Genomic DNA, 16,349 nt, shown 5'->3' on the forward strand with positions numbered 1-16,349 from the left:
GACATTGCCTCTTACACAAAAAGGAAATTTGCTGAAAAACTTCAGGTTGTCCTTAAAGGTTTTTTTTTTTTCTTTAAGACTATGAGCTTTATTCTCAGTGACAGGACCCACACTTTCAGCTTTGTAATTCCAAAGAACTATTTTTAAGTGGACCTAAGTCTCGTAATCTTTGCCGTGAAGTCTCCAGTTAGGCCTCTTGTTTCTATAGTTGTTACAGTAAAGGGGGCTTTGGAAGATGAGTGTTACTTGCTGACCATTATCAAAGGGATTATAATTTTACCTGTGTGATTCACCAAATAACACAAAAATACAAAGACTGAGCTAATAGTCTCAACATAAGAAAAGCACCTGTTATTTATGAAATCTATCATAAAATATCAACAAACTAACAGTTTGTAAATATTCATGTCTGGTAGGGTAGCAGCTTCATTATGATTGCATGTGGAAGTAAGATTTTCCTATATTTAATTAAATTTTTAAAACCCTGTATGGTACTAATGCTCAAGATAAAAATACAGTGTCTATCACTTAATGGAAAGAATGCTCACAGAACTTAGTTGACCTTTCAAATTACCATAAACAGAACTGCGAAATCAAGGAAAGAAAATGTCTATACACGCTCCATTAGAAATCTGTCACCATCATCTTGAGATACTCAATAAGAAATGTCAGTAAAAACACTTGTGATATAATAAATGACTGGTCGTTATTATTCTGCCCAAATAAGAGCCTGTCAAAGGCTTCAACAAAGCATAACAAAAATACAGCATTGTCACAGAGGCACCCCGAGGTTAGTTTAAAGGACAACAGGGTCCAAAACAACTTTTATTAAACCGGTGAGAAACAGGGTTTTAGCACTCCAAAAGTGACTTAAATAAAGGTTCAGGTATCAGTTGAGGAAAATTATTAAGGGGCAGCAACTAATACAACAGGCAGTCCACAGTGTGCATGAACGCGGCTTCGCTCAAAACAATGTCAGAGCCGGCCCGGAGTCCCAGAGAAGTACACACTTGCCTAAACATGGTGCGGGATTATTTTAAAGAGGTACACATACTTGTAGTGAGTACGGGAAGTGTACACTCACGATTCTGCGAGGGTAAATTTATAATACACTCGCAATCCTGCGAGGGTTAATTTACTTACAGGTGCAAATGTGCACAGAATATTACGTGTGCTTATGTGGAAGCACGGGAGGAAAATCCACTCGCGATTGTGCGAGGAAATAATTTAAAGTACACGTGCAAATGCGCACGGAATATTACACATGCTTACGTGGAAGCACGGGAGGAAAATACACCCGCAATTCTGTGAGGATTAATTTTACACATGCTCATATGGAGCACGGAAAGTTATATGTGCATATGTGCACGGAAAGTATAAATATACTTGCAATTCTGCGAGAAGTTTTACTCACACCCGTGGCGGCAAGGCAAGCGGAGTCTCCATCCCGGGTGGGGCTCTCGGCGGCAGCATCTTGCTCGTGCTCCGAGAGACCCACACGAAGGGCGGAGTCTTGACGAGAATCCTGTTTTTATGGCTTCTGATCAGATCTGACTGTAGGCATTCTAGCAGCTCCTCTGCACCCCCACACTGGCTGTGGGTGCCCCTGAAGACTCCAAACATCCCCCACACTGGCCGCAGGCGCCCAGCGGCTCACTGGCGCCTCAGCACTCCCTTCTCCTAATGGCCCTGGCCAGGGTGCTCTGGGGCCAAACAAAAGAAGCTGTTAGCCTCAGGTAGCAGAGAGAGAGGGAGATGGGCCCACTCCTTCCATACTGAAGGAGGGAGGGGGGGAGGGGGGGAGTTGCATTCTGCCAAAAGCATACAATGAAATATTCTAATCTGGTTTCTTTAAACAATTGAGGTATAGTATGCTATAGCAGCAAGCTATGTCCAAGTTTAACAACAGACCCTGTTCTTTCCATTGAAAAAATATAATTTGACCTGCTATCCACTAGAATTTCAACTTTTACTTTGGAAGGCTAACCCTTCAATGAAAGAAAGGTTATATTTTATAGTTACTACCATTCAATTACCTATATTGACAAACCTTAAGTTTTGTAGAGGGAAAAAAAATGCAACCCTTTAAAAAGTAATTTTGTACAGTAGGTTGAATTTGTGTGGAACAGTGTAAAATCTGAGAAGGTTACATCTACCTGGAGATAAGCACAACAATCATTAAAGAGGGAAAAGGAAAACCAAAGGACAAATGTATTAAAACAGATTTCTCCAAAGCTTCACAATTCACTGCTGAAATAAATTCTTACAATATCTGCATTAGAACAGTGGAGTTCTTACTGAGGCAAAGCTGAGGCTTCTTCCACAACCTAAAAAGCCAAGACCTAGCATGAAAATTGCAGAGTCCCTGAAGACCTCCTTGGCAGGTGGTGAAGAGGCCCCAAGTCATGCATTACACATGTCCTCTAAGATGGTCTTGCTTTTGCAGTTCCTCTTGTCACAAATTCCTTAGAATATGCCGCAGATAATATTTTCACAGAAGATAAAAATGAGATCTCCTAGACTGGTCTGACTGGTCTATATCAGCTCTTTGATATTATTTTAATACAAATTGACTGGGTATGTATGTGTCTATACACTCATACGCATGTGTGTTTGTATTTTCTTTGCTTGTTTGGTTTTTTTTGTTGGTAAATTTGTATATTGGTATATAGATAACAAAACACAGATCAGTGCTTTGTTCAGCTTGTGTGATTGCTGTAACTTAATGAAACCCATCTGGGAAACAAACTTGAACATTTGCATACATCTGGGTATAAATAACATATTGCTACAAAACTGATTAATAATTGCATTTAGAAGGCCACAATTAGCTGTATTTACATTTTGGTGCCAGTGGGAAAGGAGAAAATGAATATTTACTGTTCCTTCACTGAGTTAATTTGAAAAATATGGTAACTGGACTCATGCTTTATGTACAGTATTTATTCATTTTTTCATACAATAAATGGCTGTTAGTTTTCTGTGGAGGGGTTTTGATAGATAAAGATTTGTTGCTGAATTAGTCAGGCTCAAAGGAATCTCAAGGCCGCTTCGAGAAGCTGAGAACAGAATCTGCTGTGAGAAAGAGGGGCGTTCCTCAATCAGCAGGGTCCTGGTGTGGCGTGAATCATCGGACATATCATCAGTGAGACTCCAGCACATGGACAGCCCATGATACTCATTTAGTGAATCCATGCTTGGAGCGTGGACGCGTGATTAGAATATAGTTGCATATATAAGGAGGCTTGTTTCTGTAATAAATGGCTTTAGCGTGATTCACATTGAATCGAATTGTTTGCTGAGTCCTTTATCGCTCCAACAGTTTTCCTCTTTATATTTATATACACATGTATCAGGGAGATCAAGTCGCATATCTGAAGATTCACTTTGAAATTAAGTAATTTCTCTTTATTGGCAATATCAGAAAACAAACAGTTTGCATAGAAAGTAGGTCAAGTGTGTTTCCTTCAGCAGATAGAGTGCCTGGGAACTGTAGTTCATATTCATAAATAAATGAGACATCTAGTAAATGCAATTCTAGTAGTTCAAACAGTGTGTGGGTTTCTAACCTTAAACAGTTTATCCTCATTTGAGTCATTTAGGAGAATCTGCTTTATTCTATAGAGAGAACTAAACGCTGAGGTGATAATTCTGATGTACTTGGGAAAAAATATACAATAAAAAACCTTGAAAAAAGCAGCATCATATTACATTTCATAAGCAAGCATAATATGAGAAGCACAGCCTGTTTTGTATTTGCATTCTCATAATTGTAGAAGTTTTGCACACCAAATGACATTGATTTCGGGACATGATTACAAGTTTCATAGATTTTTGTATGCTTGCAAAATCTAAGTTAAAAGTTGATTTTCATTGGAATTGATTATCCAGAATCATGAGATGTCTATCCAAATCCCAGGACAATGGATACTTAGTGAATCTGATGGCTTTATTTATGAATGCCATAAAAATGGGAGTGACCTTTCAGTTTTCACTTGGGGATTTGTGTCAGTAAATATCAGGTGTAGAAAGTTTACCTGCAAGAGGGTTCAATAAAAACATTCAGGGACCAGGTACAAAGCAGACAAGCAACTCTGCACAATAGATACTTATGAAAATCTGGCTATCTAATATAATTATCAAATTTATTAGTGCAGAAAGAAGAAGGGAGAGATGTATGCCAAAATTCACTCAAAGTTAATGCATTTCAGATATACTCACAAACTTTTGTATTTATTTTTCTTGGGCAGTCTTGTGATCAAATTTGGTAGCTCAACAATTGCAGAAAAACAGTTTCCAGAGCTTGGATGTTTGGGAAAGCAAGTACATGCAAAGTATTCATGCCAGAATAATTTCTGCACTCAACCAGTGAGGAAACAGAAGCAATATCACATTATATATATTACATGACAATGGTATAAAGTCACAGAAACAGTAATTTTCTTCTAATCCTAAACAAATGTGGAAAGCATTGTGGCCTCTACTGTCTGTTTGCTCTGTGGTGATACTCTGATGAAAACCTCCACCAGAATTTTCTAGCCACCATGTACACAAGCTTTTGAAGCAATTCAACCAGATGACAAAGTAAATGCTTATGCTTTAAGTGTTACCACTAACAACACAACAAGTTCAGGAAGACTAACTAAATAAAAATTACTATACCATTGCAATATTTTTCCCTAGCTAAGTCTATCTATTCTGTGAATTTGATAAATATCTTTGGCAAATCTTTCAAGATAGTTTAAAGATGGCTAAATTTTTTTCACCTGTGCTGGAATGCAATTTTCGAAAATTTATGAAAACTGTCTCATCATATTGCTCTTTATCTGTGGAATTGTGCTCAAGTTCTAGTACACTTATTAGTTAAGAGTCAGTTTTGTCAAAATGATCACTGCCGTTGGCAATACTGAATCCAAAATGTGCTTGAGAAGTATCCAAATATTTAGAACTACAGATGGTACTTAGGCAGTTTCATTCTAGTTAAAGAATAAGATTTGGCAGAAAAGTAATGCACAATATGGATGAGATATCAAACTTTGCAAAGTTTGTTGCATATTCAGCAGCTAATTCTCATCAGAAGTGCTCTAAATATTATGTTAAATGAGCCAAGTTCACTCTTTCATTTGTGCTGAAACCTTCCGTAAAGTCAATGGATTTTCTGTGCAAACATCTGATAATAGAATTTTGGCTTAAATAATTTTTTGTAGCAGCTACAAGAGAGTGAATGACCATTCAGGGTGTTTACGGGAGTCCTGGCCAGTTGTTCTGCCTAGCTCATGTTTTCATTGACTAACCCCCTGTTTTCTTCTCTCTCTACCCTGCCAGAAAAAATATCCAATGAAGAATGATAACACAATCAGAAGTGTATGTTACAACATATGGAGGCATAGCAAAGGAAAATAATGCTAAAGATGAGAATTTTGTCCGGAATGGTAAGAATTGTCATGAGCGGAAGGATTAAAAAATAGCTTAACTGAGCTGAGCATTAATCTTTTGAAGTATACAGATAAACAAAAGATTGCATTTTCTTGTATTTCAGAAAAACAAAAACTAAACAAAAAACATAAAACAACAAAAACAAACAAAAAGCAACAGTCATTTAATTTCCAAAATACAATAGAACAATAAATAGATTAAGATAGATTTTTAAACTCTAACCTTTACCACTACCAAAATCCTTGGCAACTGCTAGGAAAAATAGAAATATATAGTACATATACATACAGTATAATGGATACAATAAAGTCTCTGCATAGTATTTTAAAAGTATTTAAACCCACTAAAGCTTCTAAACTCCGCCATTCCAGTAGTTCTGAAAATTTCAACTTGTTTCAAATGGTTTTGCATACCTTGGGTAAGATTTTGTTTCACCACAGTAATTTTTAAAAATGTTATGAATTGTTCACAATTCTTATACTGATAAATAGCAAGAAGATTGCAAGGAGTTCTTTGGGAACTTTTTCAATGTCTTTTATCAATCTAAGTACAAAATATGTATGCCTAAAATCAACGTATTTATTTTTCACTTTCTTATTTGTTTAATCTCGGTACATTTCCTAAGTACATTAACATCACTGCTTAAATTAGATAACACGTTAATTTAAATGTTTATGAAAGTGGGTTCACAAAGCAGATTAAGAGAGGAGTAAGAGATAAAATGTGAGCACCCACATGAAAATATTCAGTCTAGTCATCTTTAAGACCAGAAAGTTTTAAAACTTCCATATTTCTGTTGCACAATTCACCAAGATAAGATTCATTTAAAACTTACAGAGAGGAAGCAAAACTTGCAACTTGAAACAGTGGAAGTATGATGTCAAAACATGTCTATTAAATAGTTCTTTTTCTTTAGAATTGAAGGATATTTCATCTTTTTCCATATAACTGAAGATTATTTCAATTTCCTAAACACTTCATGGGAACTCTGATAAATTACATTGAAAAAATTTCTTTATGTCCAGATATGAACTGTACTGTTACATTAAAGACGAAGGGTCTTGCTTCCATCTAAACATCAAAATGCTCTAACTACTGAAAGATGATAATAAAAAAACGGTGTACTATTAAACAGAGAGGTGTAGACAGTCTCCCATAACACAGAACTAAATATTTATTTCACCTCTAAGGAATGAGAAAAGTTTTTACATTAAAAAAAAACCAACATAAAGTTCTAAAAAACATGAAGTCTTAAAAAATATAATATGAGTAAATGTAACTAAAAAATTCCATAGCCATGTTACACATATGTATCACTGGCTTCATGGTGGAAATCCTGAGTATTAGTATGAATATATTTTTGTCCTAACTAAAAAACTTCACTTATTTTCTGAACTATTTACCAAGGCAAAAGTGTTTTTTACATTCTTTGTAAACAGATTTCATCACATATTTCATTTTTATGTCCTTCCTGTACAAAGCCTTTCCATGTAGGGTATAAATGTATCTTTTTGCTGTGTGGCAGTTACTTTAGGGTTCAGTGATGGCCTTGTTGCTATGAGCTACTTTGTTGTAGGATCACACCCTGAAATAAACCAGATCTGGATTAAGTGAAAATATAGAATAGCATTCAAACAGGGACTTGAGGCATAGTATCAACAGTACAGAAAGCAGACCAGTCTTCTAAAGATCTATTACTTTAGTTTTGAGGTCAAATTTTCAGAAAGATTGAACGAAGCTTTTAAGCTTCCATTTTAGATGTTTATTTAAAGATATAAAAAGTTTCAAGAGTTTATTTTTCAAATCAAATGTTTAATTTATTTTGGCATAGTCAAGTATCAAAAGAAACTCAAAATCAAATTCCTGAATTTTATGTTCAAGTAAAGAAGAGGTCAATAGAGTATATCTGGTATTTTAATATAACATTTTAAGTTATTTTAATACAACATTATTCCATATGTCAATAATTGTTAATTCAATATGTCAATAATCAACGTGAATTATAACGAAAAAAAGTCCAAATTCTATATTCAGGATAGGAAATTGAGATCATATCAATTTATTTATGTCATTTTCTAAAATTATATGCTTTTTACTGATGGCAATCTCTATTTGCTTATTGGATATTCTATTAATGTAAAGTAAGATAAACACAGTTGAAGGATAAAGAATATTTGCATAAATTTAGGTGGTTTTAGGTATTTCTTTCACAGCCTTACCCCATGTCTTTGTTGTCACCTGAGGAAGCAAAACTGCTTTTGCAATACTTACAAACAGATCACTGACATTCCATTGCTGTGCTTGCGCTTACTGTCAAGCACTGCCTGGAAAAAAGAGATGTTTATGGTGAATGTATTTAACGTACAGAAACACCCTGGGCAAGAGAGAAAAATAAATGGTGACAGAGAAATAAAACCATGAAACACTTGCTATTTAACTAATTTCTTTACAATGTAATTTTTACATTAATTCAGGTGGTTAAAAAGAAACAATGAAAGCCATATTTTTAAACTAAGAAGAGGAGGTTTTATTAGTGTAATAAGCAACACCACAAAGGCTAATAAGTCTACAGAAATTACTGATTTTCTTAGGCATGCATATGCAGTACACAGAGAGCATAAATAGTCTCAACATGCCTTGTTTCAGTATGGGAAAGAGGGGGTTTTTTACCTAGCTGAGGTTCCAGGGTGGACGTTCTAACACTAAGAGACTGAGCCAGACTTAAAATACTCATCCAGCATAGCATAATTATGGTACTACTCCAAAACAAAATCCACTAATTTTCCTCATGAGGAAGGAGGGATCAAATTATGAATCTGTGCTTGTCATCAGGTCATCTTGCTTTCATAAGTGGCACCATTTTTGGCTTCCCCTGAACTGGAAGCTTAGAGGAACCAAGTTTTAAAATTTTCATAAGTTTCTGACCTGAAAGAGGTAATGAATTTAAGGAATTTCTGATCAAACTGGGAACTGAAAACTAAAAACTCCTATCTTGATGAGGAAAGCTTTCAAGCTGCTTCTAAGCAGGAGCTAGTGATCCCAATGGCAGGTCATTTTCACAGATGTGTGAAATGCATGTGTTAGGGAGACAGCCTTTCAGCTTCCTCTGCAATGAGAAGCTAGCAGGTACAGGAGCAGCCAGGCTGCTGAGGTAAGATCTCTTATGAATTCAGTAGGCCCTATAAACAAAGACACCTTGAAAGTCTTGAAGATTGCTTCAGCACATGGGGCTCAACTGGAACTCCAGTGTGTAAGAACTTGCTTCTATAAGCAGTAGGCAGGCTTCTGCTAGGAGACATTATCTGCAGGATGACAGCTGAGCTGGGACAGAGTTGGTCATAATTGAGCCTTATTCTGAAAGAAAATATGATCTTTAACTACCTAAAGACATTACCATATGGACATTAGACTTTGCAGGTGCAGCTACACTACCAAATAAAATGAACCCAGGACCATTCTTTGGCTCTTGACTCCTCCAACACAGAGTGGCCACATCTAAATTGCTTATTAGGAATGGTCCAGAAGTATTCTCTGGACATCTCTAGTTTACTAATATAGAGACCCATACTGGTAAGCAGTCATCCATAATATTAAATTACTTGAATAATCTCTTGAACAATTACAGACTGGTGCTCAATTGCTGTCTTGTGTCTGTGTACATTTGGGAGGATTACATGTGTCAGTGATGATCCCCAAAGGGCATCTTGATTACAGTGATTCTGGTTTACAATGTCAGAGAGCTTATTTTAGATTGGATATTGGGAAAAATGTCTTCACTGAGCAGGTTGACAAGCATTAGAACAGGCTGTCCAGGGAAGTGGTGGAGTCATCATTCCTGGAGGTATGTAAAAGATGTGTAAATGTGGTGCTTAGGAACATGGTTTGACACTTGACAGTTGGACCCAATGATCTTACAGGTCATTTCCAACACAAATGATTCTATAATTCTGTGATACTATTTGTACTTCTCCCAGAGTGAGGTCCAACATATTATTATTACCGTCATTATTTTAATTAGCATAGATATAGCCAATACGTGCGGCAAACTGAAGTGCCATAGACACCAACCCTGAAGGCAACGTCAATATTAGCATTAAACAGCGTCAGAAAATGTTTCAGAGTCTGACTCTTGAGTGTCATCATTATTAAATTGCTAAAAGAGGTTCTAAACTAGTTGTAGCCCATACCAAGCTGTGATACAAACCATTCCCAAGCACAGCTCAAGGGCTCTTATGGGTCAGGGACTAACTATTGTCATTAGGCAGGTTCATGTTTTGCAGGGAAGAGACTTTTGTGATACGTATGTTTGCCTGTATGTGATGACTGGTGTCAGTGCCACCATACAGTCTCAGATATATGTAATTTACTAATTAAGACACAGCTAAACTTATCCCTCTTGTTGAGAGGTTTCTGAAGGTGGTGCAGTTTGTACAGTTGCTTTCTAGAAGTTTTACTTTTGAATTTGAAAGAGACAACGTCTTAGCAGGAAATAAACTCTATATTAAAAACAAACAAACAAACAAACAAACCAAACCAAATCAAACCAAACCAAACCAAACCCAAAAACAAACCAAAACCAAAATTGACAACAAAAAAACTGAGCTATTATGAGACAGAGGGAAGTTTTTGTGCTTCCTCAGTCCCAGGGTTGATTTCATTCAGTACAATCCTTGATCACCATGACAGCTAAGAGTATATTGTTTACACCCATCCCACAACCCCCACAAACTGTTCCAGGTTTTGTAAAGCCAGGAGAATGAGTATTTAACTGAAAAATAAGTTACACTGTTTATAGAGCCTCTTATTCCTTTCATTTCTGATATCTTCTAAGAAAACAATGATTTGTCTTCATGGCAAGGGGTGACTTGTGTCCTTTAAAGCATTTAGGAAAAGGTACAAAAAAATAACCAAACCCCAGAAATTATTAGATAGTCATAGTCTAGAGTAGGATTAGGATAACTAGAGTAAGAATCATTTCTCTGCCATCCTGATATATATCCATGCTGAGTTCCTGAAAACAGTGAAGCCACTTGAGATTATGTAGTTTAAACCAGGAGTACAATCTGGCTGGCAGTCCAGTGATGTGCAAAAGCTACTATTTGAGATTCAGTTGGGACATCTGAGTTCTTGTCCTGCTAATAAGAGTAAAGACTTAATGCACAGTATAGACCATGCTTCAGGGAATTTAGGGAAATTACAAAAGGAACTAAACATAGCAATTACTTCTGAAAAAAAAATATTTCAGAAGTTCCTTTACACAAAGAAGGTGGTGATGCAGATTTTCTTATTTTTCAGAATTGTATCTTATGTATTAAAATAATAAAAAAGAAATCTGTTTGCATATTTTTACACACAGAACATAATTATAGGTCTTTGTACTTGCTTTTTATTTGACTGTTGTTTAATGTTTATTGTATTTTGGTGTTTCTAATCTTGCTAAGGCTTTCTGATTAATAACCTAAGTAATTACAAGAAAATACTACATGCAGATGTGCTTCATTTCTAATGGCTATGTTATATCTAGCTTTTAAGTAGCTAATCAAACAAATTATATTCTAGAATTTAACTTATACCACTGAGAAAGTCAGATACAACACTATGTAATATAGCTGTATTACAAGTGTGTGTTGATTTGTTTCTTTGAGAACTTCATTATGTCTGAACAATTTGTTTCAATGCTACTTGAAAAGCTGAGAAATAAACCCAAAACCAAAGTCTTGAGTAATGTTTTTTAATCAAGAGAGTTGTAATTTCATCAATTAATACATGCAACTAAAGCTATGGTGATATGAACTGACAACGAAAATTTGAAATTATTTTCAAAAGCAAATAAGTCTGAGATAAGTTATGATCTTTCATATGCCCTTCAAATGCCCCTCCATAACGTATATTATGTATGAACCCATAGAAAGAAGATTGCAAGCATTAGATAGTTAAACATGGGAAATCAGCTTAGCCTCACAGTAATGTCAGTAATGATACAATATTAATTCAAGTTTAGCACTGCCGATTATTTATGCTGCATAACTCTGCCAAGCAAAGATAAGATTCAGATGTTTTTCTCACCTCTTAAGATCCATTCCTTTGCCCTGGTGCACTTAGCAGTGAAGCTGAACCAGCCTCTGGTTCACGTCTTGAGCAGGTTAATAGGTCTTCAGACTTCATTTACCACTAAGACTTCAGACCATAAGTTAAAAACATAGCCTCATGCTGACAGTTTAATGGTCAAATAAGCAAAGAGTTAACTTACTTTTAACATCTAAACCTTCTGACCTTTCTTGCAGGGCCACAAAAATTAATTTCAGAAAGGATTTCCTGATGTGTCTTTGACTGTGCACATGTGGCAATGTCTGAAACAGCTGTCCATGTTTACATTATAATCCTTTCAAAATATTTTCCTTATCTTTTTATTTTACATGGCCTCTGTGAGACAGGGAAGGTAAGCGAAGAGATTCTCCCTTTCTTACCTTTTATTTGGCGAAGTCAGCCTTTAAAGTCACATTATAGATCATCTGAGGGGAGGGGAAGTTAAGCATTCAACTTTGCAAAGATAGGGGCTGGGGGCTTGTTTTATTTCAATGAATGTGTCAGAACCAAAAGTATTCACCATACACCAGCTCTTGCCAACAGTAGGTTAAAGAATTAAATCATTGTATTCATGAGACAGAAATGTCATCACTTCCCATTACACGGAGACCCTTCACCTTCTAGCCTTGTAAACACTTTAATTGGCTCTTTTCCAACAAAAACACATTAGTTTCTTGATTTCATTTTAATGTATGAAGATAAAAGAGAAATTTACAATGTGGATAAAACTCTGTCCATATCAAAGAAGTGTTATTTTTAATGGTAGAAAAGAGAGCAGTTAAACTTTCAGGTGATAAACAAAGTCATCGTATTAATTTTTAGCTTTTAATAAACTTGTCTATTTAAAAAAGTTTGTATCATTTTTTGTGGTTTGTATTTATAGACATGAAACTTGTGACTAACACATAAAATGTTTTTAATACATGCTGTGAAAGGGAAGAATTATGTCTTTCAGGACCTTAGAAGCAATTATAGAAAGGAAGAAAAAATAAAAAAATTAGTGATCAATACTTTGTGTTTTGTGTCAATCAACAAAAAAATACAAAAATTAAGGTGAAATTACACATCGAAGTGGTTTAAACTATGTTCAAAAGGGGAAAGGGAAAAAAATAGGCATACTACTGATAAGCTATGGAACATTACAATGTTTGAGGGATGATGTGCCAGTGAGGGATTTCATTCTGTCCTTCAGTGTGTTGAGTATACTACAGTGCACTTGAAATGTTTGTACACTAACTCATCCAGTATGCAGAATAAACAAGAGGAACTAGAAGCTTTGGCTATGGCATCATTAGTACAAGTGAGGCTTGATGGAAAAAGCCCTGGGACTGGAGTGCTGTGATGGACCAAAGGCCCATGAAGATTATTAAGGGACTGGATAATCTTTCATACAAGAAAAGGCTGAGACAACTGGGACTGTACAGCATGGAGAAAAGAAGGCTCAGGGGGCAATTTATCCATGTGTATAAATACCTGGAAGGTGTAAGTATAAAAGGTGAAGCCAAACTTTTCAGAGTGGTACCTAGTGAATGGCTGAAAGGCAAAGGGCATTGACTGAAATAGAGAAAATTACAGAGATTTTTGGGGAAATCTCCATACTGGAGATATTTGAAATCTAGATGCAGCTCTAAGCAACCCATCTGTTTGCACCTGCTTTGTGTAGGGCTGTTGGAGTAGGTGAATTTCAGATATTCCTGATAAGCTGTTCTGGGATTTTGTGATATTACTTATTTCAGACATTTTACAGGTGCATGCATTTTTGGTAGGACAATAATTATGCTGTACAATTTTAAGGAAAATGGAATAGTGCATTTATTTAAGCTGAGCCAACAAAAATCTTCAAAATTCTAAAGATAGCGAATTTTTGCTTTTGATAAAGAATCTTTTAAGACTCAATAGTTTCTGAAGGTGAAGTAATTTTAAAACTATGGCCTGTAGCACAATGTTTGTCTCACACTGAAAATGTCAAAAAGGTACTAGAAATGTTTTCAGTATTCTATACAGCAAAGGGGTTTCAGCGTGACTGAGAAATGGACATTACATTGATGAATCAAAGCCTGTTATTAACAACAGACCAAAGGGAAGTAAAGAGGGAGAAGCTTATAAGGAAGCAGTGATTGCAATGTTAAGCAGCAACTATTTCTCACTCTGTTCAGAAATTTTTGTTCAAAAGATCATTTTCAGTAAATGCAGAATAGAAATAGCAAAAGATAGCAGCAGCCCAAGATCCACTGCAATGCGCTTTTTCTGTGCGTCAGCCTAAACTTCGGACATCAAAACTTCCTTTCCTCTATAATGTACATGAATCTGTTTCCCATTTTCTAAAAGCATATATCATGGAGTTGCTAGACTTGCCTAATTAATCCTCATGTTGTCTCCAAAAGGAATGTCTGAAATTGAAATGAACTGCATTGGATACTCTTACTATGTTAGCAAGCTCTGTAGATACACCCATAAATAAATAAATTGGTAAGAATAAATAAATTTGTGAACTTTATACACAGTTGCTTTGCATTCTGAAACTAACTTAAGAATCTTCCTGTGTTGCTTTGAGATCCTGTTATGTCACAAATTTAAATTCACCTGTTTTTCAAAGAAACAAGCAAGCATGTATATAAATTATTTTATTTATTTGTATGATGTTTATTATTACTCAGATAAGTAATAAATTAAATATGTTCAGAACATTTCATTTTATGAGCCCTTTGACATCTCATTTTATTTTTAGAAACTATTTGCTATTTAAAGAGTAATTTACTTTTTCAAGCAAGATAAAAATTTCTGAGGCTAATAAAGAAAAATCTTTCACTTTTTAGGGCCAGAGTTTTCCTCTAATACTTTCTAGTAGTTTTATTAAAGAAAGCTTTACCCATTTCATAAAACTAGTACCAAATGTATAAATGAAAAGTAACATGTGTTATTCATTTCTGATCATCATGTTATTAACATTCTAGAAGAAGAATATGTCAGGTAACAATGTGTGGTTTTCATATATACACATACATATTTGGAACTGATTTTTTGGTGTATATACCAGAGACAGATGCAGGTGGAGCAGAACAGGAATATTGGTGCCTTTATTCAAACCATTTCTGATTCAGACAATTTAGCACAGTCTCAGGACTTTCTTGTGTTTTGCTGCTAATACATAATTTCTGGTTGAGGAAGTAATTAGGAAGATTAAAGAATCTCTCAAGGACAATGTCCCTGTGAATTGATATAAAAACATATTGATGTAATCAGATCCTGCAATAATTATTTTTTACCTCATATTCCATCTTTTTTTTACCTTCTGCACACTTTACTTACATTCTCTTCCTTTGTTCATGTCCTCGTGCATACCCACTTTCTCCAGACCACACATACAGGCATATACAAGCATAAGCAGACTCCGTCCAGAACCCATTACTTTTCCAAATTCTGAAATACACACATGCCACCACACATATACACAATTTCTCCGGATGTAACATCAGCCCAATTTATTTTAATCAAAAGAAAGGAAAAGGAAGTTGCTAGGAACACTAATACAACTCTAACCACTTTACAAAGACACTGACATAGAATTACTTATTCTATGTCCATGATAACTTAAGTTCAACAGTATCAGTGAATAATAAAGGAATTAAAAATTGTTAAGCACTTAAAAAAGTATCGATGGTGAATAACAATATTTATCAATTATCAAATGTTTTGGTATTCAGTATACTTGCATCAGTCATAGTGAACAGCTTTGTTTTAGTGAGAATGTAAAATAACATGTAATTTCATAATAATTTCCACATATTTCAGCATCAGTAATTGTCCAAAATATTGTTTTTCTTCAGGGGAAGGGAAGGGAAGGGAAGGGAAGGGAAGGGAAGGGAAGGGAAGGGAAGGGAAGGGAAGGGAAGGGAAGGGAAGGGAAGGGAAGGGAAGGGAAGGGAAGGGAAGGGAAGGGAAGGGAAAGGGGCTATACTTCAAGATCCCTTACAGAATAGTGGCTGGTAGACATGTTAAAATGTCCCTACAGTAATGAAAAGCTATGTGGAGCAGCTGAGGTTTTAACTTTGTTTCATACCCACCTTTGGACAGACAGTATCATGTGTAGGCTGGTAATTGTGGAGAAATGTATAGTATATTACATTATCAATATGACCTAAAACAAAATTAAAAAGAAAAACAAATAAACAGACAACAACAAAACACAATGAAGAGGAAAAAGAAGACAGAGGGAAAAAAAAAGAAAAGAAATACTGAAACTAATAAAAAGGAAGGATTGGGCAAGACTGTGTTTTGAAAGAGACCAAGCAAGGAAAACAAACATTCAGACTCCTCAGAAGGGAAAAGCAGAAATATTTAAAGAGGTGAGAGAAAAAAAATACAAATGCAAATTTGAAAACAGATTCTTATGAAAACAAAAACATCAGATCTATTTAATGCATAAGAGACACAAAAGAGGATAGATACAGAAAGACCTATAGTGACTCCTTCCAGAACAAATACTCTTGGAGAGTGTTGTCTCCTTTTATTAGAAAATATATTTTCTTTAAAAAAAAAAAAAGTTGTAGATTTCTTTGGTCATCTCATGGGTTTGAAAGCAATCTTTCAATCTTCTGTGGATACTTCTGCTTCTTAGTGAATTTATGTTTCACGATTTCTATCCTTTTAAAATTATCAGTCCAGGTGATTCCATTTAAACACTTGACTTTTGCAACTCAGAATAACAGAAATAATTTGTATTTTAAAAGCTTTTTATAAGCAAAAATAATGATTCACACATCAGTAGTATCAGCTGATATCAGTTTATGTTGGAAATTTATTCAAATTCATGTACAGAGCTTTTC

The sequence above is a fragment of the Nesoenas mayeri genome (genome assembly GCF_963082525.1).
Source record: "Nesoenas mayeri genome assembly, chromosome: 1".
In the NCBI taxonomy this organism is placed as follows: Eukaryota; Metazoa; Chordata; class Aves; order Columbiformes; family Columbidae; genus Nesoenas; species Nesoenas mayeri.